Here is a 27,291-nt window from a genome sequence, read left to right as displayed (position 1 = left end):
AGATATAGTTTAAAGTTATAGCACAGAGGTCAAAAATCAATAATTGGTCTATCATAGTGGCATATATAAGGAGGGTTTTACTGGTTGGAATAATAGGGGACGACAAATGGAAACATAAGGGAGGAACTGCTATTGTTTATATTGTAACTAATGATAATGTCCTACCACCTGATACTAGTACCATTTGCATGTAGATAATGAAATAAAGACCTATTTCGGTCCGATATTATCATTTGTTTGGTCCGAATTCAATATTATATAATCATGATCCTTTGAATTAGATACAACAGGTTGACAAAGAGATACATATAGATGTCCAACAAGGTACAGTATGATGATAATTATCCAAGGGGGGGGGGGGGGGGAATAGTTTAATTGGATTTGGTAGTATGTCGTTATTATTAAGTAACTGAGAACCAGATGGAGACCAACACCGTATAGTCAACATACACGTAGATGTAACAACCAAAGGACAGAATTTCATTCAGCCCACATGGGCTCACCGTTTTTAATCAGTAGGTCCATTCGGACTCTTTTTGTAAAATTCTCTTATTGAGGTCGCCTCCTCTTGGGGATGGGCGAATCACCTCAACAACACAGAATTTTAGACACTTGGGATTTCCATCATGGAGATCATGGATATGTCTAGAGAGGGTGGTATCTCTCTTATGTTTAATGTCTCCTAGATGGTCTCCGATTCTTCTTCTAAATTCCCGCTTAGTCTTACCGACATACTGAAGCTGACACATACATGTACAGAGATATACCACCCCACTAGTCTTGCAATTTGCAAAGTCCCGAATATTATGTTTTATTAGTGGTATTGCTGGTGAAGTTTTTGGTTTGATGTATATAAGGACAAGCTATACAAGAACCGCATTTGAAGGTGCCCAAGGGTTTTCTATCTAACCAGGTGCCGGGTTTCAATTTCTATACTATACTCAAATATACAGTGCCTTGCAAAAGTATTCACACCCATTCACTTTTTTGTTACATTACAGCCTTAAAGTAAAGCGTGAAGTCTTCACTTTGCGATAGTCCATGGTGGTGATACCTCTGACATGTCTGTACAAAGTATTGAAAGGGTTAGCAAGAGGAGGTGACCGCAAAAGGAAACTTCTAAATAGAGAATCCTACTGGATTTTCCAGTTAGAAAGTCGCCAACCTCAAGGGTTAAACAAAAGATTAGACCTGATCCTACAATACTAATATTTATTTTCCCATGTCTTTAAGTCACTTCTGAATATATTTTTTTAAGCTTGTTTTACCATTACACACCTTTGCAGGAGGGAGGAGCCACATGACCCTTTGACTGGCCCAGGTGCTGCTTTTTCCTCCTATAAAGGTGAGGATTCAGTGTATTTGGAGCAGTCATGAGTAAGGGCTAAAATTTGTTTTCTGCCCGAAACGAGTAAACCTATGCAACCTGTACTTGGATGTTTTTAATATTTGATATTGAATAAAGTGCTTTTGGAATTCCACGAAGGAAGGCTGGACAACTCCTCTTTTTCACTTATATTCATTGCTCCCTGTCTGGGTGAGGGAGCGGTTCCGTGCCCCACAGTTGGAATTTCCAGACAGGTGAGAGCTGCTCTAATCACGCTTTACTTTGAATGGATTGTTCTTAACCCATTGAGCGAGCACTCCCAATCCTCCTGCACTACAATTTTCCTGCGAACTGGTGACACTATCGCGCATATTTCCTTGTGTCCCATGGAGGACGAACAAGAAAGATTTCAAAAGATCAATGCCATTTTTGAAAAACCACAGCAGGACATCCAGGACAGCTTGAAGTCAGATACACTTATGTCTACACTGGAGAAACGATTACTAAAAGAGCTCCGCACTTGGTGGGATTACACCTCATTTCAGAAATATATTGAAAAAAATATGATCCCAAGAGGCTTACGCTTAAAGAAGAAGCCTTCTACTATTTACTCTGATGTATTCTTAGAAGAATGGGAATCCATTTTATCCAGCTGTAAATTAAAACTGATGGACTTACTTTTCAATAAAGAAAAGTAAAAAAAAACAAAACAAAAAAAACTGATGGACTTGATTATTCACAACGAAAGACAAACACTGGAAGATCTCAGAAAGGAGATCAAAACCACACAGGACTCACTACTCGTTCATGTCAATAACCCTGAATTCCTAAAGTTTGACGACAAATTAAGAGGATCTCCAAACAAACCGAAGATGCACTTATCCAAATGAAGCAGTCCAAATTCCACCGTGATCTGTTGAATTATAGCCGCAAAGAAGTTTACACATGGGCAGAAATGAGAACACCTACACCGCGCTCAATATTTAAAAAGCGAATCGCCGCAAGGTTTCCTTCAGCTCCACGGAGGCTGACTCGTTGTAGTCAGTGTTATGTGGATCAACCACAGGTGAAGGAAACTGCAAATCCCTCTGCACAAGAATCCAGTTCACACAAGCAGGCGGCAAAAAACGCAGGGCGGGTCGAAGACACCTTAAATCTCCGTTACCCCGCGAGATTCAAAAGGGGAAAAATGAATTACAAATAATTAACTTATCTGCCAGCATATTGTCACAACATGAGTTGAATGTATTGGAGAGAGTACTGACATTTTCACCAACATGTCACTTTGACCTCTACAAAACTATATTGGAAGTAAACAGGCTGTCTCGCAATTTAACCTTACAGCAACATTTTCAATTGATTGATCCACATAAAGAAAATACAAGTGATGCGGAGGCCAGCCTGATTGGTAGGTATGAATGTTAGTGATTATAATATGCATAAGGCTCTTGACTACAAGAATGATACAGTTAATATGTAATTTATGGAGATGATACATGTATATGATTTGCAGGAACTAGAGAATGCGAGTTCCCCATTACATTTAACTCATTGCTCACAGAACTTTAACCCCTCCACCGGGATTTCTATCCTATCCAGTCAAGATCGCATGCGCTGGATAGGTTCCAAGAATTGGTTGAGAGGGATCTAGTTCTGTTGAACAATAAAATCATCTCCCAGAACAAAGATCCTAGACTTAATAATCTGTCCAAAAATGAATCTGTAGCACTTTGTGGATTAGGCGACAGGGTGGATATTTTGGTCAAACAGGCTGACAAGGGAGGAGTGGTGGTTATTTTAGATAGCGAACTACAGTATACAGACTTTTGATTCCTCAGAAGTTACAAGATGATAAGACCTGTAAGGCTCTGCCTGGTAACCCGCTCCCCTCTTTTCAAGCAGAACTTAGGGAATTGTTATTCCAAGGGCAGAATATTGGTGCTCTTAACTAAAGAGAATATGAATACATCTATGTCGAACACCCTGTCATCCCCATCTTACATGCCCTTCCGAAAGTGCACAAACAGACCTTTCCCCCACCTCTTAGACCCATTGTATCGGACACAGGGTCGTATTCTGAGCGCCTATGCCAATGGGTGGACTCATTATTTCAACCATTAATCCCCCTCATTCCAGGTTTTTTGAGAGATACTAAACCAGTCCTACAAGCAGTAAAAGAATTGGAATGGTCTGAACCATATTCATGGGTAACGGCGGAAGTTATTGCACTATATCCCAGCATTCCACATAGTCTAGTCACTACCTCTCTGTTATGGTTTTTGGAAAATTTTGGGAATTTTACGGATTTATTGACAGAATATGTGGTGACTGTGGTGGACTTCCTCCTGGGGCGGAACTTTTTTTATGTTTGAGGAGATGTTTTTTCTTCAAACATCGGGGGTGTCAATGGGGGCTAAGTTCTCTCCCTCCATAGAAAATATATTTATGGCATGGTGGGAGAGAAACTTCCTCCTCATCAATACCAACCCGTTTGCAGACAGCATTAGGTGGTATGGCCGTTATATCGACGACCTGATCTTTATTTGGTCGTGTGATGCGGCGGCCATACTGCCTTTAGCTTACTATCTGAACACACGTGTGAACAGTATCCAATTTACTGTTCAACACGATACCTCGAATGTAGTGTTTCTGGACTCCTCCACAGCCTCCATATATACAAGTACATACAGGAAGCCCACAGCAGGTAACACATTATTACATGCCATGCCATGTCATGTCATCCTATCCATACAGTTTGAAATATACCCAAAGGGGAGTTTATTAGAGTTAGGAGAAACTGCAGTCAAAAAGCAACTTATCAAATTAAGGCTCAGGACATCAATAGATTGTCATGTAGAGCATATTCCAAACAAATGATGATAAAACATAAGAGAGGTTATGGACATGAACAGGAACAAACTGATTTCAGCTGGCCCCAAGAATACTAATGTAAAAGGAATGGAGATGAATTGTGATACAAACTACATAAAGAAGAATGTCTTTGTTACACAATTCAGTACACACAGATCTGCAACATTATCAGAAAACATTTTCCAGTGCTAGCATGTGATAAAAATTGGATGGCAGTAGCACAAAATGGTGTAAAATGTGCGGCACGAAAAGCACCCACTATAGCCAACACAGTGAGTCTGAGTCTTTTCCAAAAAAATAAAAGGTCTTTGACATCACAAAGTACGTGGTTATCAACCAAAGGTAATTACAAATGTGGGCATTCTGTTTGTACTTGCTGCAAGTATATGAAAATTTCCAGATCCTTTGAATCTTGTGTTAATGGCCAGAGTTATGTGATGAAATCATTTTTAAATTGCAATACAACTCATGCCATATATTTGATCACCTGTACCAAGTGTATGTTGCAATATGTAGGTTGTACGACGAACGCTATAAAAACACGGCTAAGAAAACACATCTCAGATGTACCACACCATGAAAGCCGCAACATTTCAGCGGCAAGTCTTCATTTTGCGATAGTCCATGGTGGTGATACCTCTGACTTGTCTATACAAGGTATTGAAAGGGTTAATAAACCAGCAAGAGGAGGTAACCGCAAAAGGAAACTTCTAAATAGAGAATCCTACTGGATTTTCCAGTTAGAAAGTCGCCAACCTCAAGGGTTAAACAAAAGATTAGACCTGATCCTACAATACTAATATTTATTTTCCCATGTCTTTAAGTCACTTCTGAATATATTTTTTTAAGCTTGTTTTACCATTACACACCTTTGCAGGAGGGAGGAGCCACATGACCCTTTGATTGGCCCAGGTGTGGCTTTTTCCTCCTATAAAGTTGAGGATTCAGTGTATTTGGAGCAGTCATGAGTAAGGGCTAAAATTGGTTTTCTGCCCGAAACGCGTAGACCTATGCAACCTGTACTTGGATGTTTTTAATATTTGATATTGAATAAAGTGCTTTTGGAATTCCAACGAGGAAAGGCTGGACAACTCCTCTTTTTCAAATACAGCCTTAAGTTCAATGTTTTGTTATTCTGAATTCTATGTGATGGATCAAAACACAATAGTCTAAGTTGGTGAAGTGAAATGAGAAAAATATATAAATAAAACTATTGTTTAGAAATAGAAAACAGAAAATTGGCATGTGCGTATGTATTCACCCCCTTTGTTAGGAATCCCATAAAAAGCTCTGGTGCAACAAATTACCTTCAGAAGTCACATAATTAGTGAAATGATGTCCACCTGTGTGCAATCTGTCACATGATTTGTTATTACATACACACACCTTTTTTGAAAGACCCCAGAAGCTGCAACACCTATGCAAGAGGCATCACTAACCAAACACTGCCATGAAGACCAAGGAACTCCCCAAACAAGTAAGGCTACTTTCACACTTGCGGCAGGACGGATCCGACAGGCTGTTCACCCTGTCGGATTCGTCCTTCCGCAATTTTGCCGTGCCGCCGGACCGCCGCTCCGTCCCCATTGACTATAATGGGGACGGGGCGGAGCTACGGCGCATTCGCAGTGAGAGGCCGCCGGACTTAAGTCGGACATGCAGGACTTTTAGTCCGGCGGCCTTTCGCCGTGCACTGCCGTGCTGCGCCAGAGCTCCGCCCCCGTCCCCATTATAGTCAATGGGGACGGAGCTGCGGCACGGCGAATTAGCGGAAGGACGGAACCGACAGGGTGAACACCCTGTCGGATCCGTCCTGCCGCAAGTGTGAAAGTAGCCTAAGGGACAATGTTGTTGAAAAGTACAATTCAGGGTTTGGTTATAAAAAAAATATCCAAATCTTTGATGATCCCCAGGAGCACCATCAAATCTATCATAACCCAATGGAAAGAACATGGCACAACAGCAAACCTGCCAAGAGACGGCCACCCACCAAAACTCACAGACCAGGCAAGGAGGGCATTTATCAGAGAAGCAGCACAGAGACGTAAGGTAACCCTGGAGGAGCTGCAGAGTTTCACAGCAGAGACTGGAGTATCTGTACATAGGACGACAATAAGCCGTACGCTCCATAGAGTTGGGCTTTGAGGCAGAGTGGCCAGAAGAAAGCCGTTACTTTCAGCTAAAAACAAAAAGGCATGTTGTGAGTTTGCGAAAAGGCATGTGGGAGACTCCCAAAATGTATGGAGGAAGGTACTCTGGTCGGATGAGACTAAGATTGAACTTTTCGGCCATCAAAGAAAATGCTATGTCTGGCGCAAACCCAACACATCACATCACCCAAAGAACACCATCCCCCACAGTGGAACATGGTGGTGGCAGCATCATGCTGTGGGGATGTTTTTCAGCAGCCGGGACTGGGAACCTGGTCAAAGTTGAGGGAAAGATGGATGGTGCTAAATACAGGGATATTCTTGAGCAAGACCTGTACCACTCCCTGCATGATTTGAGGCTAGGACGGAGGTTCACCTTCCAGCGGGACAATGACCCCCAAACACACTGCTAAAGCAACACTTGAGTGGTTTAAGAGGAAACATGTAAATGTGTTGGAATGGCCTAGTCAAAGCCCAGATCTCAATCCAATAGAAAATCTGTGGTCAGACTTAGATTGCTGTTCACAAGCACAAACTATCCAACTTGAAGGAGCTGGAGCAGTTTTGCAAGGAGGAATTGGCAAAAATCCCAGTGGTAAGATGTGGCAAGCTCATAGAGACTTATCCAATGCGACTTGGAGCTGTGATTGCCGTAAAGGGTGGCTCTACAAAGTATTGACTTTAGTAGGGTGAATAGTTATGCACATTGACTTTTTCTGTTATTGTGTCCTATTTGTTGTTTGCTTTGCAATAATAAAATAAAAACATCTACAAGGTTGTGGGCATGTTCTGTAAATTAAATGATGCAAATCCTCAAACAATCCATGTAAATTCCAGGTTGTGAGGCACCGAAATACAAAAAATGTCAAGTGGGGGTAAATACTTTTGCAAGGCACTGTTGTAATACCTCCTAAAATAGTTATTACTTTACATTCCCCATATGTCTACTTCATGTTTGGATCATTTTCTTCACATTTTTAAGAAAATTTCCAAAACCCAATTTTTTAAGGACCCGTTCAGTTATGAAGTCACTTTGTGGGGCTTACATATAAGAAACAACCCATAAATCACCCTATTTTACTTGTCAATAGTTTTTTTATTATTCAGGAAAAAGTATTACAGAAGCATATATTTCGCCATACATTTCTGTTTTACATCATAAATCAAATTATACATAAACAAGGGATAAAGGAGGGAAGGGGGCGAATAGAGGGGGGGGGGGAGGGAAGAAAGGGATTAGGGTATCCGAGTAGGATGAGGATATCCGTAAGACACAAAATAGCATTTAAATATGCACCAGTCATTGCGATATAGCCTAAATAAGGGTGATTTGACCCACATTAGGATGGTTTGATCTACATGAGTGCCCCGTATAATATGGAATAGGTCAGGGATCAGGATGGAGTTCCAGAACGAGCCTGTATAATTTCCCATTTTGCCCATTCTATCTCATACTTATGAATCCTAGCGTCCTTATATGCCATCATTTTTTCGTATACCGAAGTAGTGGCCACTGATTCTATTTCAGAAAGGGACGGTATTCTCTTGCTTTTCCAGTAGGTCACTATGCGTAATTTTGTAGCTAGAAAAATGTGTAAGCTTATCACTCTTGCCTCTCTGGGGAGCTCGTTTAACTTTAAAAATAACAGGGCGAGAGCAGGATCAGGCAAAATTGGGGCTTTAGTCAAAAAAGAAACTGTTTGGAAGATTTGGGACCATAGTTCTTTAAGATTGGGGCAATCCCAAAGGATATGAAGCAAGGACCCCTTTCCGCCGCATCCTCTCCAGCAGGTATGGGAAACCCCCGGGTAAATTAACCTAAGTCTGAGAGGAGTAAAGTACCATCTCAACACCGTTTGAATGTATGATTCAAAATGGGTAGCACAGTGCAGGCGGGACGAGGCGACTCCAATGGCAGTAGACCATTGGGTGAGAGTGTAGGATTGACCTAGTTCTTTCTCTCAGGCTATGAATGGGGCTGTTTTGATGAAGGAAAGTTTGTTTCCTAGAAGGGAATAGATAGCTTTGATTCCTAAAGAGGATGAGTTGGGAAGGTTCCAATGCTTCAACAGTTGTAAGACCCCGTTTCCAATTGTCATAGGAGTATCATTTAGGATGTGTTTGATTCTCAAATACTTAAATATTTCTCCACTCGGAATGCCGTAGGACTGTTGTAAGTCCGCAAAAGGTTTGGTCTGAGTTTGTCAACAACTCGCCCACAGAAAGTATTCCACTCTCTTTCCAAGCAGCTACAGTAGGTGAACCCGATTTTGTGTCAATCTCGCTCTCTTTCTCGGCGAGATTGAGCACCTACGAGCCCCATCGCGGGAGCCAGCGCCGAGCTGGCTTGCCGCGATGGAGACAGAGCCGTCATAGAAGCGACGGGAGATCCGACTTGGATTCCCGCCAATTCTACACGTGTGCGGCGTTTGTTATGAATTCTGAGGGGGAAGTCCCCGCCGGATTTTAAATAAAAATCCGGCATGGGTCCCCCCCTCAGGAGCATACCGGGCCCTTAGGTCTGTTATGGGTTGTAAGGAGAGCCCCCCCAACGCCGAAAAAAACGGCGTAGGGGGTCCCCCTACAATCCATACCAGACCCGTATCCAAAGCACGCTACCCGGCCAGCCAGGAAGGGAGTGGGGACGAGCGAGCGCCCCCCCCCCCCCTCCTGAGCCGTACCAGGCTGCATGCCCTCAACATGGGGGGGTTGGGTGCTCTGGGGCAGGGGGCGCATTGCAGCCCCCCCACCTCAGAGCACCCTGTCCCCATGTTGATGAGGACAGGGCCCCTTCCCGACAACCCTGGCCGTTGGTTGTCGGGGTATGTGGGCGGGAGGCTTATCGGAATCTGGGAGCCCCCTTTAATAAGGGGGCCCCCAGATACCGGCCCCCCACCCTAAGTGAATGAGTATGGGGTACATCGTACCCCTACCCATTCACCTGCAAGAAAAGTGGTAAAAACACAAATAAACCACACAGTGTATTAAAATATTTTATTTTTCTGGTCCGGAGGCCGCCCCCTGTCTTCTTTATTAGCTCTTTTACCAGGGGGGCTCTTCTTCTTCCGCTATCCCGACGGGTCTTCTCCGCTATCCGGGGGGTCTTCTCAACTCTCCGGGGTTCTCCTTCTGTCTTCGCCGCTCTCCGTTGTTGACTCGGCGCACCCCGGTTCTTCGTCTCGCGAGATCTCGGATTTTAAATAAAAATTTAGCGAGACGAAGAACCGGGGTTCTCCTTCTGTCTTCGCCGCTCTCCGTTGTTGACTCGGCGCACCCCGGTTCTTCGTCTCGCGAGATCTCGGATTTTAAATACAAATTTAGCGAGACGAAGAACCGGGGTTCTCCTTCTGTCTTCGCCGCTCTCCGTTGTTGACTCGGCGCACCCCGGTTCTTCGTCTCGCTAAATTTTTATTTAAAATCCGAGATCTCGCGAGACGAAGAACCGGGGTGCGCCGAGTCAACAACGGAGAGCGGCGAAGACAGAAGGAGAACCCCGGAGAGTTGAGAAGACCCCCCGGATAGCGGAGAAGACCCGTCGGGATAGCGGAAGAAGAAAAGCCCCCCCTGGTAAAAGAGCTAATAAAGAAGACAGGGGGCGGCCTCCGGAGCAGAAAAATAAAATATTTTAATACACTGTGTGGTTTATTTGTGTTTTTACCACTTTTCTTGCAGGTGAATGGGTAGGGGTACGATGTACCCCATACTCATTCACTTAGGGTGGGGGGCCGGTATCTGGGGGCCCCCTTATTAAAGGGGGCTCCCAGATTCCGATAAGCCTCCCGCCCGCATACCCCGACAACCAACGGCCAGGGTTGTCGGGAAGGGGCCCTGTCCTCATCAACATGGGGACAGGGTGCTCTGAGGTGGGGGGGCCGCAGTGCGCCCCCTGCCCCAGAGCACCCAACCCCCCCATGTTGAGGGCATGCAGCCTGGTACGGCTCAGGAGGGGGGGGGGGGGGGGGGCGCTCGCTCGTCCCCACTCCCTTCCTGGCTGGCCGGGTAGCGTGCTTTGGATACGGGTCTGGTATGGATTGTAGGGGGACCCCCTACGCCGTTTTTTTCGGCGTAGGGGGGGCTCTCCTTACAACCCATAACAGACCTAAGGGCCCGGTATGCTCCTGAGGTGGGGACCCATGCCGGATTTTTATTTAAAATCCGGCGGGGACTTCCCCCTCAGGATTCATAACAAACGCCGCACACGTGTAGAATTGGCGGGAATCCAAGTCGGATCTCCCGTCGCTTCTATGACGCGCTTGCTGGGATGTGCTGTCACTATTCCAGTGAGTGCGAGATCTCGGCACCATGTCGCCGAGTATCAGCGCGACGCTGTCGTGCTAAAAGCACAATATCACAAACACCTACTGTAATTGCAGATGAGTAGTGAGCAGAGATAAATAATCTATTGGGGCTAAGTGTGAGAATGACACCTGATTATTTGCCACTCTGGCTGCATATAATTTCCACATGGCTAGTGATAAGGAGATAAAAAATGATTGAGTCTGGATAGGTGATTTCTTACTGATGCATGCTAATAGTAAGGCCTTAAGGTTGTGTGAGGGAGCTTGGGACTGTTCTATGTGGACCCAGTTTATGGACTCGTCACCCGCCCACCATGCCCTCAGTTGGTTGATTATGGAGGCTATATAATAGTCAAAGATGTTCGGTAGACTAAGACCACCTTTCTTCTTGTGTCTATTCATTATGCCCCTAGCAATTCTTGGTGGGCCCTTATGCCATACAAAATTGTTGAGCATTTTATTGGATAGCTTAAAGAAGGAGTTTGGGATGGGGATGGTCCGAAACAGATATAACATTTTTGGGAGGATGTGTTGTTGGAACGCAGCTATTCGCCCGATCCACGATAGCTCTGTTTTAGCTATATTGATAAGTTCAGATTGAAGTGTTGGTATTAAATGGGAGAAGTTAGCTTTTATAAAGGTTGTGAGGGGTGGAGCAAAGACGGATTCCTAAATATAAAATGTCATCTGATCTCCAGGCTAGGGGAAACTTTTTCTGTAGGCGAATTAGCTCGTCTGTAGGTAAGCCCAGTGGGAGGACTTGTGACTTAGTCTCGTTAATCTTATAGTAAGACAGGGCACCAAACTCACGTATTATATTCATCGCTGACGATAACGACGTATCAGGGTTAGTAAGTGTAAGTATAATGTCATCCGCATACAATGAGATACGGTGTTGTCTATCCCCTATTTGAATGCCCGTTATCTCTGGGGACCTCCGTATCGCCTGGGCTAAAGGCTCTATGGATAAAATAAAAATAAGTGGGGAAAGAGGACATCCCTGTCTCGTGCCGTTAGACAGAGTGAAAGAGTCCGATAGGGTACCATTAGCTAAGAACCTTGCTGAGGGATCTTTGTATAGTGCCCTGATGGCTCTCATCATCTGGTATGGGAAGCCCATTTTCTTGAGCACCGAGAAGACAAACGACCAATTGACCCGGTTGAATGCCTTCTCGGCATCCAGGGTAATGAAAAGCGCTGGTTTAGCAGACCTGTTTGCGTAATCTATTAAATTTAGGACTCTCCTCGAGTTGTCAGTGATTTGCCTTTTTTGCACAAAGCCCACTTGGTCTGGGTTAATTAAGGTCGGAATAATAGGGGCTAGCCTATTCGCGATCAATTTCGCGTAGATTTTGAGATCCACATTTAAGAGTGATATTGGGCGGAAATTTTGTGGGGTATCCGCGTCTTTTCCCGGTTTCGGCAAAGTCACTATGATTGCTTCTAACATTTCTTTTGGCATCCTTCCATCTGATACAGCACGAGACAGGGAAGCCTGAAGGTGGGGAATTAACGTTGGGGCATACAATTTATAATACATGTTAGATAGGCCGTCAGGTCCTGGGCTTTTATGGTTCGGGAGATGGCGAATTATACGTAGGATTTCTTCTGCGGTTATGGGAGAAATGAGAGAGTTTATACTCTCCGTGGTGAGAGTGGGTAGGGACAGCGAATCCAGAAATTTATCCATGTCAGTGGGAGAAGGAGGGATGATAAGGGGGTCTTGATCCAGATTAAAGAGGTGGGAGTAAAATTCCATAAATCGATTGGCAATATGTTTAGGGTCATATATTTTTGGGGATTTGGCGGAGTTCCATAAAAAGGCTATGCGGTATTTAGAAGCTCTTGCTTTTATCCTGTTTGCGAGTAGTCTTCCTGCCTTGTTAGCTTGGGAATAATACCTGGCTTTAGTTTTCTTCAGGGCATGTTCGTAGGAGTGTAGTAAGAGTTCCCTTAGATTAAGTCTGAGAGACCTCAAGGTGTGTGATGTATTCACATTTGGAGCAGCTTTGTTAGCTTTTTCTAACTGTTCTATTTGGGATAATAGATCCCTCTGGGGTTTCTCCCTCTGCTTTTTGTCAATGTGACCTAGTTTTATCAAGACTCCTCTTATGTACGCTTTATGCGCGAACCATACCATTGAGGGGTCAGAAACAGAGGCTGAATTAAAGAGGAAATACTCCTCTAGTTCTTTAGTGATCTCCTTTGTGTATTGGGAATGTGTTGGAATGAAATCATTCGCTCTCCAAAGCTGACTAGGGGGATATTGGAACTCTTCCTTAATTTCCACAGTAGTTGTTGCGTGGTCAGACCACGTTATTAACCCGATATCCGCTTTTTGTATCTGGCCGATGGATCTACCATCTACTAGGATCAGGTCTATGCGGGAGTAAGAACGGTGGGAGGGCGAGAAATATGTATAGTCCCTTTCTGAGGCATGTAGAATACGCCATATGTCATAAAGGGAGTTGTGTAGCAATAATTGGGCGAGGTTTGCAGAGACACTCCTGGTGGAGGTAGTGGTGTCAAGGGAAAGGTCAGGAACAGTGTTGAAGTCTCTGCATATAATGACCCTACCTTTCTGCATTGAGTTTACTTTATTGAGTAGTTTTTGTAGGAACCTGTACTGTTTCTTGTTTGGGGCATATAGGCCCACCACTGTGTATAGTACATTATTTAGGTAGCAGATATGGATGATGTATCTACCTCTTTGGTCTAAGATAGTGGAGACTTCTGTATGAGCTACTGTGTTTTTAAAGGCTAGGAGGACCCCCTTCTTCTTTTTCTTATCATGTGCTTGTATGATCACTGGGAAGCTATTGTGCTTGAGCCTGTGGGCATCTTTCTCTAGTATGTGCTTCTCTTGCGCACAGAAAATGTCGCATTTAAGATCAAGGGCCTCTTTCCATAACATGCGGCGCTTAAATGGGCTGTTTAGGCCTCTAACATTAAGGGAACCTAATTTAAGTACCATTGTAATGGAAATATTGCATTATTAAGAGCCTATACGAATATTTCAGGAAAGAGGAACCTCCTCTCACAACCACATATGCATAACATATATCACCTTCTGGCTTATCTCTACTCAAGCATGGAAACCCTGGGGAAGTTAAAGAAAAGGAAAAGGAAAACACTAAACATAAGAATAACAAGGCTATCTGAACCCGAGACGCCCTTAAACTCGGGCGGTCGGGTTGAGAGGTTAGAGGCAGGTGTAGTCGCCTCTCAAATATGTTGGGGGAAAACATAGTCAGCCAATATGGGGAAGTGAATACTCATCCACTCCTACAACTTCAGAAGCAGTATATCGGCAAGTCCTTCAATGATTTTTCTTCTTTTGCCTGCCCTCCACCAACTGCCATTCCTCCTCTGTTGAGATCTTGTTTCGAGGTGGCAAATCATGAGAAGGATCCGTCTGGATGTTCCATGTGGATAGCAATTTCTTCCCCTCTTCCACGGATTTGACCACCATAACGGAGTTGTCCTTCCGGATTAGCAGCTTGACTGGAAATCCCCAGCGGTATGCTATAGAGTGAGCCCGCAAAGCGGACGTTATGGGGAAAAGCGTGCGACGGAGCTGCAAGGTGGCTGCTGATAAGTCCGCAAAGAGCTGAACTGATTGGTAAAGATCCGGCATGCAGTCTCTTTTCCTAGCATTCGCTAGTGTACTTTCTTTTATGTGGTAAAAATGGATCCTAGCAAGGACATCTCTGGTGGTACCTTCTGAAAGATGTTTAGGCTTAGCAACCCTATGTGCTCTATCAATAATCAGGTCTCGGTCTGAGCAAGAGGGTATGAGCAATTTCAATAGGCACTTTATATAATCGGACAGATCCGTTGGGGCAACATTTTCTGGGATCCCTCGTAGTTTAAGGTTATTTCTGCGGGATCTGTCTTCAAGATCCGCAACTTTAGCCTTAAGATATGATACTTAAGCAGCAAGTGCTTCATGTTCGTCGATCAGGTTGTTGTATGAAGCGGCAAACTCCCCCTTTTTTTCTTCCACATGCTGCGTTCTATTGCCCAGATCTGTAACTGTGGCCTGCAATGGCGATATTAGATTCAACATATGTGCGGTCATGGAATTATTGAATGCTAACAGCATTTGCTTCATTAAGCTGCTGGAAGCGGGTAAGTCATTTGTGGGGAAGGATTGCAAAGCCTCAACTGTGTAAGGAGAGTCTATCTCCTCCAGAGTGACCGTTATATTGTGGCTTGAATGACCGGACTCTTGGACCCTTTGCCTCCGCTTCTCTGGGCTAGCCGACGGTGAGGCCTGAGTGGCGTTTACTACAAGCGGGGATCCCGCGCCCGAGCTAGGCCGACTGACCTGAGAGGTTGAACGGGGGGAGGGAGATGTCGATGCTATGGAGGCAGCAACTTTCTCTGAGCTCCGGTATATCTTCTCCCTCTCCTCCGCTTGTCTTGGGGATGGTTTCTTGGCACCTCCAGTGCTGCTCGTGTCCGGGGCCATGGAGGAGGTCTCCCCGTCGGCGCCATCTTGGCTCCGGTCTTTGCTGAAGAAAAATTCCAGCTTTCCTTGCGCTTTAGATGCTCTTTTACCCCTCGTCATCATGAGGGTCTTCACCAGTGTCTGGTAGACGTTCTGTTTTAGTGAAAAAGGCCACTTTGAAGGGCTTTTGCTATGGTAGTCGCAGTGTAGGAGCGGGAGCTCTGGTTTATGCGTCCATCTCCCTCAGCAGCTTGGCCACGCCCCCAATCACCCTATTTTAAAGACTGCAAACTTGGTTAACCCTTTATGTGTCCCACAAGAATGAAAGGAAAATAGAAATGAAATTTAAAAATTTCCCCCTTTTTTTTTTTTTTTTTAAGCAGATTTTCCTTTAATCCATTTTTCTGCAACACATCAATGGTTAACAGCCAATCGAAACTCCAAATCTATTACCCTGATTTTGGCATTTACAGAAACACCCCATATGTGCTCAAAAACTGATGTATGGGCGCACAGCAGGCTTCAGAGTGGAAGTCTTTTGGAGAGCGGATTTAGCTGGAATCGTAATTGGGAGCTATATCGCATATGAAGACACCCTGAGGTGGCCCTACAATGGAAACCCCCAAAAAGTGACCCCATTCTGGAACCTACACCCCTCAAGGTATCTTTCAAGGTGTGAAGTGAGCACTTTGACCTCAAAAGGTGTTTCCTAGAATTAGGGCACTAGAGAGTGAAAATAAAAAATAGCAATTTTTTTTCAAGGAAAGGTTGCTATACACCCACATTTTCCACTTTCCCAAAGGTAACCGTTCAAAATGCACTGCACATTTTGTTCCCCAATTACGGCAACACCCCATATGTGCTCAAAAACTGATGTATGGGCGCACAGCAGGCTTCAGAGTGGAAGGAGCACCAAATGGCTTTTGGAGAGCGGATTTACCTGGAATGATAATTGGGAGCTATGAAGACACCCTGAAGTGGCCCTTCAGTGGAAACCCCCTAAAAATTGTCCCATTTTGGAAAGTGCACCCCTGTACGAACATTTTAATGGGTGGAAAGGGTACTTTTCAGCACACAGGTGTCTCAAACAAGGCAGGATTTAAAAGCACACGGCTGTGAAAATGAAAAATTACTAGCAGACCCCAATTTTTCTTATTCAAAATGGGTTAAAGGAGAAAATGCACTCCACATTTTGTTCCCCATTTTCTCCCATTCAGGAAACACCCCATATGTGCTTGTAGCTTGCTGTATGGTCGTACAGCAGGGGAACAGCAAAATATGGATTTTGCTGGCAGGCCTGAATTGGCAGACGTGTATTTTAGGTGCCATGTCGCATTAAAATATTCCTGAGTCCACAGAAATAAAATAAAAACCAAGAAGTGATCAATTTTTGGAAAGTGCACCGCCCTACAAACATTTTAAGGGGTGGAAAGGGCACTTTTGACCTAACAAATGTTTCACAGAAGTTAATATGTAGTCATTAGTGAAAAGTGGATATGTAAACTATGCAGACTAAATCAGATATAAGGTGGTAAAACTACAGGGTACATAACGGATAAAATTCAATTAATACTCCATGGATGAGTGGTAGATTCTGAAACAATCCTGCATGCACAGGCCAGGTTTTTCAAGGCAGGTTTCACAGTGGCAAATTGTCTTTCCTTATCCCCTTTTGGAACACACCCTGCATCTTTTTTGGGTCCTTTCCTTCCTTGCTGTCTGGGAGACTTGACCTGGAAAATGTTGCCCTGGTACAACATGGGCAGCGTGACTTGCAGAAGTACTGGGACCTGCTCCAGCCTGGCCTTAAAAAATATGGCCTTGATAACCACCTCTTGGAACTGAAGCAAAGTTCCTGTGTCGCCTGCAGATTGAAATGGCACATGCGCATTGTTCATTGCTGTCTGTACGAGGTGCACGGACAGCTTTTTGTATCACACTTTAGTTTTTCATGTTGCACTGTAGGGCTTCAGAACTTGATCTGAAACATCAACCCTTCCCATGTGCCTATTGTAGTAGGCAAACTGGTTTGGGGGTAGGGGTTGTGGTACCTCGTACAGGAGCAGTGGAGCTGGTGTTAATGTGAATTGTGGTCAGTAAAAGAACATCCCTCTTGTCCTTGTACTTAACCGCCAGCATGTTCTCATGGAAACATAGAATGTGTCGGCAGATAAGAATCATTTGGCCCATCTATTCTGCCCAATATACTAAGTACTATGGATAGCCCCTGGCCCTATCTTATATGAAGGATGGCCTTATGCCTATCCCATGCATGCTTAAACTCCTAAACTATATTTGCAGCTACCACTTCTGCAGGAAGGCTATTGCAAGCATCCACTACTCTCTCAGTAAAGTAATACTTCCTGATATTACTTTTAAACCTTTGCCCCTCTAATTTAAAACTATGTCCTCTTGTAGCAGCTTTTCTTCTTTTAAATATTCTCTCCTCTTTTACCTTGTTGATTCTTTTTATGTATTTAAAAGTTTCTATCATATCCCTCTGTCTCGTCTTTCTTCCAAGCTATACATGTTAAGGTCCTTTAATCTTTCCTGGTAAAGATTAAAGGACATAAAGGAGAGCCCTGCTTTCACCCATTCTCAGTGGTTGCCCTATCAGGGATCTATCCTGATTTTTGCGCACTGTGCCGCAAGCCACAGTACCTCTGGCAGTTAGGGACATGAATATGGGGATGCTAGTATGATAGTTATCCAGATAGAGGTGGTAACCCTTATCCAGCAGTGGGCGCAGTTAATCCCATACTTTCTTCCCACTAACTCCTAGGATGGGGGGGCATTCTGGGGGTTCTTCCGGGAATCTTTTTCTTCATAAATGCGGAACTTGTGGGTGTACCCGGAGCTACTCTCACAAATTTTGTAAATCTTAATGCCATTCCTTGCCCTGTTTCTAGTCAGATACTGGTGAAATCTAACCCTCCCTTTGAAAAGTAATAGGTTCTCATCTACACAGACATTTTTATCAGGGGTGTACTCCTCAGCAAACCTGGTGTTACAGTGGTCATGTACAGGCCTAACCTTGAACAGGCGGTCAAATGTTGGGTTGTTATGGGGTGGTCACTCTGCATTGTCGTTGTAGTGTAGGAATTTCAGAATTGACTCAATCGCTTCTGGGCAATGGTGTTACTGTAAATTGGAGTCTGGTAGAAAATGTCCGAATAAAGTTCTGGGTTGCTTTGGCTTTATATTTTGGGTCATTGGTCTGCGTATTCATTATACAGATGGACAATCAGTTTGGCTGCATTTAGATGGATTTGAGCACACGTATGTCTCTGAAAACCCCAGAATTCATCCGGCTGCTACTGTCCTGTGTCACATCATCAAGAAACACAAGGGACCCAGTACCACTTGCAGCCATGCATGCCCAAGCAATCCACACTGCCTCCGCAGTTTTACAGATGATGTGGTAAGCTTTGGATCATGAACTGTACCATGCCTTCGCCATACTTTTTTCTTTCCAACATTCTGGAAGAGGTTGATCTTGGTTTCATCTGTCCAAAGAATGTTCTTTCAGAAGTGTGCTGGTTTTTTAACCCCTTAGGGACGCATGACGTACCGGTACGGCATGTTTCCCGAGTCCTTAAGGATCCATGACGTACCGATACGTCATGGGTTTAAACTGCGATTGCGCCGCGGCGGGGGTTAATTGTGACAGGATGCCCGCTGAAATCATTCAGCGGGCATCCTGTCACAACGCCGGGGGGGTCATGTGAAAAATTTGTTTCAAGTAAAAATAAACAAAAACGGCATTTTCCCCAAATAAAGTTTAAAAAAAATTGGTAAAAAATAGGGGGGGTAAAAAAGTATACATATTAGGTATCGCCGCGTCCGTATCGACCGGATCTAGAAACATATCACATGACCTAACCCCTCAGATGAACACCATAAAAAATAAAAACTGTGCTAAATAAACAATTTTTTTGTCACCTCACATCACAAAAAGTAGAACAGCAAGCGATCAAAAAGGCGTTTGCCCACCAAAATAGTACCAATCTAACCATCACCTCATCCCCCAAAAAATGAGCCCCTACCTGAGACAATCGCCCAAAAAATAAAAAAAATATGGCTCAGAATATGGATACACTAAAACATATATTTTGTTTTGAAAAAAGCTGTTATAGTGTGAAACTTACATAAATAAAAGAAAATTATACATATTTGGTATCGCCGCGTTCGAATCGACCAGCTCTACAAAAATATTACATGACCTAACCTCTCAGATGAACACCGTAAAAAATTTGAACTAAAAACTGTGCTAAATAAACCATTTTTTGTCACCTTACATCACAAAAAGTGTAATAGCAAGCGATCAAAAAGTCATATGCACCCCAGAATAGTGCCAATAAAACAGTCATCTCATCCCGCAAAAATCATACCCTACCCAAGGTAATTGCCCAAAAACTGAAAAAATTCTGGCTCTCAGACTATGGAAACACTAAAACATGATTTTTTTTTTTTGCTTTAAAAATGAAATCATTGTGTAAAACTTACATAAATTTAAAAAAAGTATACATATTAGGTATCGCCACATCCGTGACAACGCGGTCTATAAAAATATCACATGAGCTAACCTGTCAGATGAATGTTGTAAATAACAAAAAATAAAAACGGTGCCAAAGCAGCTATTTCTTGTTATCTTGCCTCACAAAAAGTGCAACCAAAAATCATATGTACCCTAAACTAGTACCAACAATACTGCCACCCTATCCCGTAGTTTCTAAAATGGGGCCACTTTTTTGGAGTTTCTACTCTAGGGGTGCATCAGGGGGCCTTCAAATGGGACGTGGTGTCAAAAAAACCAGTCCAGCAAAATCTGCCTTCCAAAAACCGTATGGCATTCCTTTCCTTCTGCGCCCTGCTGTGTGCCTGTACAGCTGTTTACGACCACATATGGGGTGTTTCTGTAAACTACAGAATCAGGGCCATAAATATTGAGTTTTGTTTGGCTGTTAACCCTTGCTTTGTTACTGGGAAAAATTTATTAAAATGGAAAATTTGCCCAAAAATTGAAATTCAGAGATTTCATCTCCATTTGCCAATAACTCTTGTGGAACACCTAAAGGGTTAACAACGTTTGTCAAATCGGTTTTGAATATTTTAAGGGGTGTAGTTTCTTAGATGGGGTCACTTTTATGGAGTTTCTACTCTAGGGGTGCATCAGGGGGGCTTCAAATGGGACATGGTATAAAAAAAAAACAGCGGTTTACGACCACATATGGGGTGTCTCTGTAAACTACAGAATCAGGGCCATAAATATTGAGTTTGGTTTGGCTGTTAACCCTTGCTTTGTAACTGGAAAAATATTATTAAAATGGAAAATCTGCTGAAAAAGTGAAATTTTGAAATTGTATCTCTATTTTCCATTAATTCTTGTGGAACACCTAAAGAGTTAACGACATTTGTAAAATCAGTTTTGAATACCTTGGGGGTTGTAGTTTCTAGAATGGGGTCATTTTTGAGTGGTTTCTATTATGTAAGCCTCGCAAAGTGACTTCAGACCTGAACCCTAAAAATTGGGTTTTTGAAAATTTCTGAAGAATTTCAAGATTTGCTTCTAAACTTCTAAGCCTTATAACATCCCCAAAAAATAAAATATCATTCCCAAAATGATCCAAAGTAGACATATGAGGAATGTAAAGTAATAACTATTTTTAGTGGTATTACTATGTATTATAAAAGTAGAGAAATTGAAACTTGGAAATTTGCAATTTTTTACAATTTTTTTTGAAATTTGGTATTTTGTTTTATAAATAAAAATATTTTTTTTTATTTCATTTTACCAGTGTCATGAAGTACAATATGTGACGAAAAAACTATCTCAGAATGGCCTGGATAAGTCAAAGCATTTTAAAGTTATCAGCACTTAAAGTGACACTGGTTAGATTTGCAAAAAATAGCGAAGTCCTTAACCGCCTCCGGACCGCCTAACGCAGGATCGCGTTCCGGAGGCGGCTCACCCAGGCAGAGTCACGCATATATGCGTCATCTCGCGAGACGCGAGATTTCCTGTGGACGCGCGCACACAGGCGTGCGGTCACAGGAACTGCAGGTAAGCGAGTGGATCTCCAGCCTGCCAGCGGTGATCGTTCGCTGGCAGGCTGTAGATGCGATCTTTTTTTTTTTAACCCCTAACAGGTATATTAGACGCTGTTTTGATAACAGCGTCTAATATAGCTGCTAACTGGTCCTCTGGTGGTCCCTTTTGCTTGGATCGACCACCAGAGGACACAGGCAGCTCTGTAATAAGTAGCACCACACTACACTACACCCCCCCTGTCACTTATTAACCCCAAATTAACCCCTGATCACTCCATATATACTCCCTGATCACCCTTCTGTCATTGATCAGCCCCCTGTAAGCCTCCATTCAGACGTCCATATGTATTTTGCGGATCCGATCCGTGGATCCGTAAAACACATAAGGACGTCTGAATGGAGCCTTACAGGGGGGTAATCAATGACAGGGGGGTGATCACCCCATATAGACTCCCTGATCACCCCCCTGTCATTGATCACCCCCCAGTAAGGCTCCATTCAGACGTCCATTTGTGTTTTACTGATCCATGGATCGGATCCGCAAAACATACGGACGTCTGAATGGAGCCTTACTGGGGGGTGATCAATGACAGGGGGGTGATCACCCTTATATAGACTCCCTGATCACCCCCCTGTCATTGATCACCCCACTGTAAGGCTCCAGTCAGACGTCCGTATGTGTTTTCCGGATCCATGGATCGGATCCGCAAAACACATGCGGACGTCTGAATGGAGCCTTACAGGGGGGTGATCAATGACAGGGGGATGATCACCCCATATAGACTCCCTGATCAGCCCCCTGTCATTGATCACCCCCCTGTAAGGCTCCATTTTTTTGGCACAAGTTAGCGGAAATTGATATATTTATTATTTTTTTTTCTTACAAAGTCTCATATTCCACTAACTTGTGACAAAAAATAAAATCTCACATGAACTCACCATACCCCTCACGGAATCCAAATGCGTAAATTTTTTTAGACATTTATATTCCAGACTTCTTCTCACGCTTTAGGGCCCCTAAAATGCCAGGGCAGTATAAATACCCCACATGTGACCCCATTTTGGAAAGAAGACACCCCAAGGTATTCGCTGAGGGGCATATTGAGTCCATGAAAGATTGAACTTTTTGTACCAAGTTAGCGGAAAGGGAGACTTTGTGAGAAAAATAAATAAAAAAATCAATTTCCGCTAACTTGTGCCCAAAAAAATAAATTCTATGAACTCTCCATGGCCCTCATTGAATACCTTGGGGTGTCTTCTTTCCAAAATGGGGTCACATGTGGGGTATTTATACTGCCCTGGCATTCAGACGATCCAAATGTCTAAAAATGCCATCCTAAAAGGAATTTGGGCCCCTTTGCGCATCTAGGCTGCAAAAAAGTGTCACACATGTGGTATCGCCGTACTCAGGATAAGTTGAGGAATGTGTTTTGGGGTCTCATTTTACATATACCCATGCTGGGTGAGATAAATATCTTGGTCAAATGCCAACTTTGTATAAAAAAATGGGAAAAGTCTTTTGCCGAGATATTTCTCTCACCCAGCATGGGTATATGTAAAATGATACCCCAAAACACATTGCCCATCTTCTCCTGAGTACGGCGATACCAGATGTGTGACACTTTTTTGCAGCCTAGGTGGGCAAATGGGCCCACATTCCAAAGAGCACCTTTCGGATTTCACAGGGCATTTTTTACACATTTTGATTTCAAACTACTTCTCACGCATTAGGGCCCCTAAAATGCCAGGGCAGTATAAATACCTTACAAGTGACCCCATTTTGGAAAGAAGACACCTCAAAGTATTCCATGAGGGGCATGGCGAGTTCCTAGAATTTTTTATTTTTTGTCACAAGTTAGCAGAAAATTATGTTTTTTTTTCTTACAAAGTCTCATATTCCACTAACTTGTGACAAGAAATTAAATCTTCCATGAACTCACTATGCCCATCACGAAATACCTTGGGGTGTCTTCTTTCCAAAATGGGGTCACTTGTGGAGTAGTTATACTGCCCTGGCATTTTAGGGGCCCTAATGTGTGAGAAGTAGTTTGAAATCAAAATGTGTAAAAAATGCGCTAAGAAATCCGAAAGGTGCTCTTTGGAATGTTTGCCCATTTGCTCACCTAGGCTGCAAAAAAGTGTCACACATCTGATATCGCCGTACTCAGAAGAAGTAGGGCAATGTGTTTTGGGGTGTCTTTTTACATATACCCATGCTGGGTGAGAGAAATATCTTGTCAAAAGACAACTTTTCCCATTTTTTTTATACAAAGTTGGCATTTGACCGAGATATTTATCACCCAGCATGGGTATATGTAAAATGACACCCCAAAACACATTTCCCAATTTCTCCTGAGTACGGCGCTACCAGATGTGTGACACTTTTTTGCAGCCTAGGTGGGCAAAGGGGCCCACATTCCAAAGAGCACCTTTAGGATTTCACAGGGCATTTTTTACACATTTTGATTTCAAACTACTTCCCACACATTAGGGCCCCTAAAATGCCAGGGCAGTATAACTACCCCACAAGTGACCCCATTTTGGAAAGAAGACACCCCAAGGTATTTCGTGATGGGCATAGTGAGTTCATGGAAGTTTTTATTTTTTGTCACAAGTTAGTGGAATATGAGACTTTGTAAGGAAAAAAAAAAAATACAAATCATAATTTTCCGCTAACTTGTGCCAAAAAATCTAAAGTTCTATGAACTCACTATGCCCATCAGCGAATACCTTAGGGTGTCTACTTTCCGAAATGGGGTTATTTGTGGGTTTTTTCTACTGTCTGGGCATTGTAGAACCTCAAAAAACATGACGTGCTCAGAAAATCAGAGCTACTTCAAAAAGCGGAAATTCACATTTTTGTACCATAGTTTGTAAACGCTATAACTTTTACCCAAACCATTTTTTTTTTATCAGACATGTAGAACGATAAATTTAGAAAATATGTATATATAGATGTGTTGTTTTTTTTTTTAATTTACAACTGAAAGTGAAAAATGTAATTTTTTTTCAAAAATTTCTGTAAATTTCGATTAATAACAAAAAAAGTAAAAATGCCAGCAGCAATGAAATACCATCAAATGAAAGCTCTATTAGTGAGAAGAAAAGGAGGTAAAATTCATTTGGGTGGTAAGTTGCATGACTGAGCAATAAACGGTGAAAGTAGTGTAGTGCAGAAGTGTAAAAAGTGGTCTGGTCATTAAGGGTGTTTAAGCTAGGGGAGCTGAGGTGGTTAAGGTGAAATAGGGCTGAGTCCCTAAGGGGTTAAGATGTGTTTTTTTTTTTTTTTTTTTTTTAGCAAAGTCCAATCTAGCCGCCTTATTCTTGAGGTTTATCAGTGGCTTGCACCGTGCAGTGAACCCTCTATTTACTTTAATGCAGTCTTCAATTTATGGTAGATTTGGATATTAATACGCCTATATCCTGTAGTGTTGTTCACTTGGTTTGCTGTTTTGACAGGGTTTTCTCTTCACCATGGTAATTATTCTGCAATTATCCATCACTGTTGTCTTCCGTGGGTGTCGAGGTCTTTTTGCATTGTTGAGGTCACCAGTGCTTGCTTTCTTTCTCTGCATGTACCAAACTGTATGTTTTGCCACTCATAATAGTGTAGCAATTTCTTGGATGGGTTTTTTCTGTGTTCGCAGATGAAGGATGGCCTTTTTTTTCTGCATGGAGTGCTCCTTTGACCGCGTGTTTGCTTCTCAGCAAAATCTTCAAAATGCAAGCACCACACCTCAAATCAACTCCAGGCCTTTTATGTGCTTAATTGAGAATTAAATAATGAAGGAATTGCCCACACCTGCCCATGAAACAGCCTTTGAGTCAATTGTCCAATTACTTTTTGGTCCCTTTAAAAAACAGGGTGCCACATGTAAAGGAGCTGGAACTCCTAAACCCTTCATCCAATTTAAATGTGGATACCGTCAAATGAAAGCTAAAAGTCTGGACTTTGTCCATGTCCATTATATAACTATAACTTGAATTTATTTTAGTAAACACGTAATAAAAACAAAATTTGTCAGTGTCTAAATATACTTGGACCTAATCTTACTACACCAAAAAAATTATAATCTGCAAAGTAAACTGAGAAGACCGCTCAGAAAAATGGATGTTTCTGATCAGCGCTCAGCAGGTGCAGGACGCACGCACCCACACAGCAAAAATCTACACTAACACTACCCAATAAATAGATTTATGTGTATATGGGGATATATATATATATATATATATATATATATATATATATATAGAAAAAAAGTGGCAGCACCATCTCTAAAGAAAACAAGGGGGGTGCAACTGGCCCAATAAGGATATAGCAAGTCCAATGCATAAAAGTCAAAAAAGTGGGCAGCACTCCATAAGATAAAAAAGTACAAAAATCTTTATTTACCCAGACAGGACATGCAAGGTTTCGGCTCTATGCTGTAGCCGTTCTCAAGCTATATAATATTCTTTAACTACACATAAAAAAAATAATCTGGGTAAGTAACTGGCTCAGTGATGGAAAACGGAGGGTGATTATTAATGGTACACACTCAGATTGGGTCACTGTCACTACTGGAGTACCTCAGGTGTCATTATTGGGCCCTATTCTTTTTCTTTTCAATTATCTTTTTATTGATTTTCAAGATTGAGAATAATACATAATACAAAGATTGAAGTGCCTAACAAACACAGGTAATGACGTAGATAATCAAGGCGCCTCCTCTCCAAGTCTCCCCCTTCCTAGCTCTGTTGTGTTAAATTGAATGAGGCGAACCGGGGGAAGAGCTCTTTAGACATGTGGTCTTCAAAGGCTACTTTCACACTTGCGTTCAGAGCGGGTCCGTCTGGTATCTGCACAGACGGATCCGCTCCTATAATGCAAACGCTTAGATCCGTTCAGAACGGATCCGTTTGCATTACCATGAACAAAAAAATAATAATTTTTTTTTTTTTTTTTTTTTTTTTTTTTTGTTCATGATAATGCAAACGGATCCGTTTTGACTTTACATTGAAAGTCAATGGGGGACGGATCCGTTTGAAAATTGAGCCATACTGTGTCAACTTCAAACGGATCCGTCCCCATTGACTTACATTGTAAGTCTGGACGGATCCGTTTGCCTCCGCACGGCCAGGCGGACACCCGAACGCTGCAAGCAGCGTTCAGGTGTCCGTCTGCTGAGCGGAGCGGAGGACAAACGCTGCCAGACTGATGCATTCTGAGCGGATCCGCCTCCACTCAGAATGCATTAGGACTGGACGGATCCGTTCGGGGCCGCTTGTGAGAGCCTTTAAACGGAGCTCACAAGCGGACACCCGAACACTAGTGTGAAAGTAGCCTAAGATGTATTGCGATGTCTAATAGAATATAACATTGGTTATCAATGGGGGGATGGGAGGGGGTAGAGCGGAAGTGATCATGTGCAATTATTTAACTGTGAGGATACATAGACTGAATAGAGTCTGAGAGTTTGTGAAGGAAAGAACTTGTTTTCTGAAATTATGTCCAATCGACCCAAATCCGCTGGAAATTGAGGTGTGATCTAGTTTCTCAGGCTGATAATTCCTCCATGTGGTATATGTGGTCCACCTTCTGCAGCCACTGTGACAGAGTGGGGGAAGTTGGATGATTCCAGTGTTGTGGAATTAGAGATTTGGCTGCTGATGCCAGATGAGGTACTAGTTTCAGTTTATTGTGGGGATATCTTGTAATCTGATGTTAAGTAATACTGACATGGGGGATAATGGAGTTATGTAGGAAGCAGATTTATTTAATCAACCCTATAACTTCCGACCAGAAAGTCTGCAGAAACCCATAACTTCTCACCAGAAAGGCTGCAGAACTGATCAAAACTACCACATATGAAAATAGGTGCCTTGTGACTGGGTTCATTTCTAACAAATGTCAGATCCAAGGCATTTCATTTGCTTGAGACATACCGGGGTGACGTACCATCTTGTGAGCAGTTTGAAAGAATTTTCCTGTAATCGTGTGCATCTAGAAATGCCATGTGAAAATCGGTACAGATTCTTGACATCTAATTCTGTCCACTTCGTGTCAAAGTCCCTGCTCCACTCCTGAATAAACCCTCTGTTGAGGGGTTACTTCAGCTGTTAGAGAAGTTTGTACTGTATGTCTGGGATAGCAAATGTCTT

The 27,291-nt window shown here is 43.0% G+C and overlaps 1 protein-coding gene across 3 annotated transcripts in view; it reads left to right on the top strand.

Annotated features, from left to right (window-relative positions):
- FBXW11 (F-box and WD repeat domain containing 11) overlaps positions 1-27,291 on the top strand; it is a 785,504-nt gene that overhangs the window by 365,495 nt on the left and 392,718 nt on the right. The window lies entirely within an intron of this gene.

This window comes from Bufo bufo, chromosome 1 (genome assembly GCF_905171765.1).
Source record: "Bufo bufo chromosome 1, aBufBuf1.1, whole genome shotgun sequence".
NCBI lineage: Eukaryota > Metazoa > Chordata > Amphibia > Anura > Bufonidae > Bufo > Bufo bufo.
This window is presented reverse-complemented; position numbering and strand designations above follow the sequence as displayed.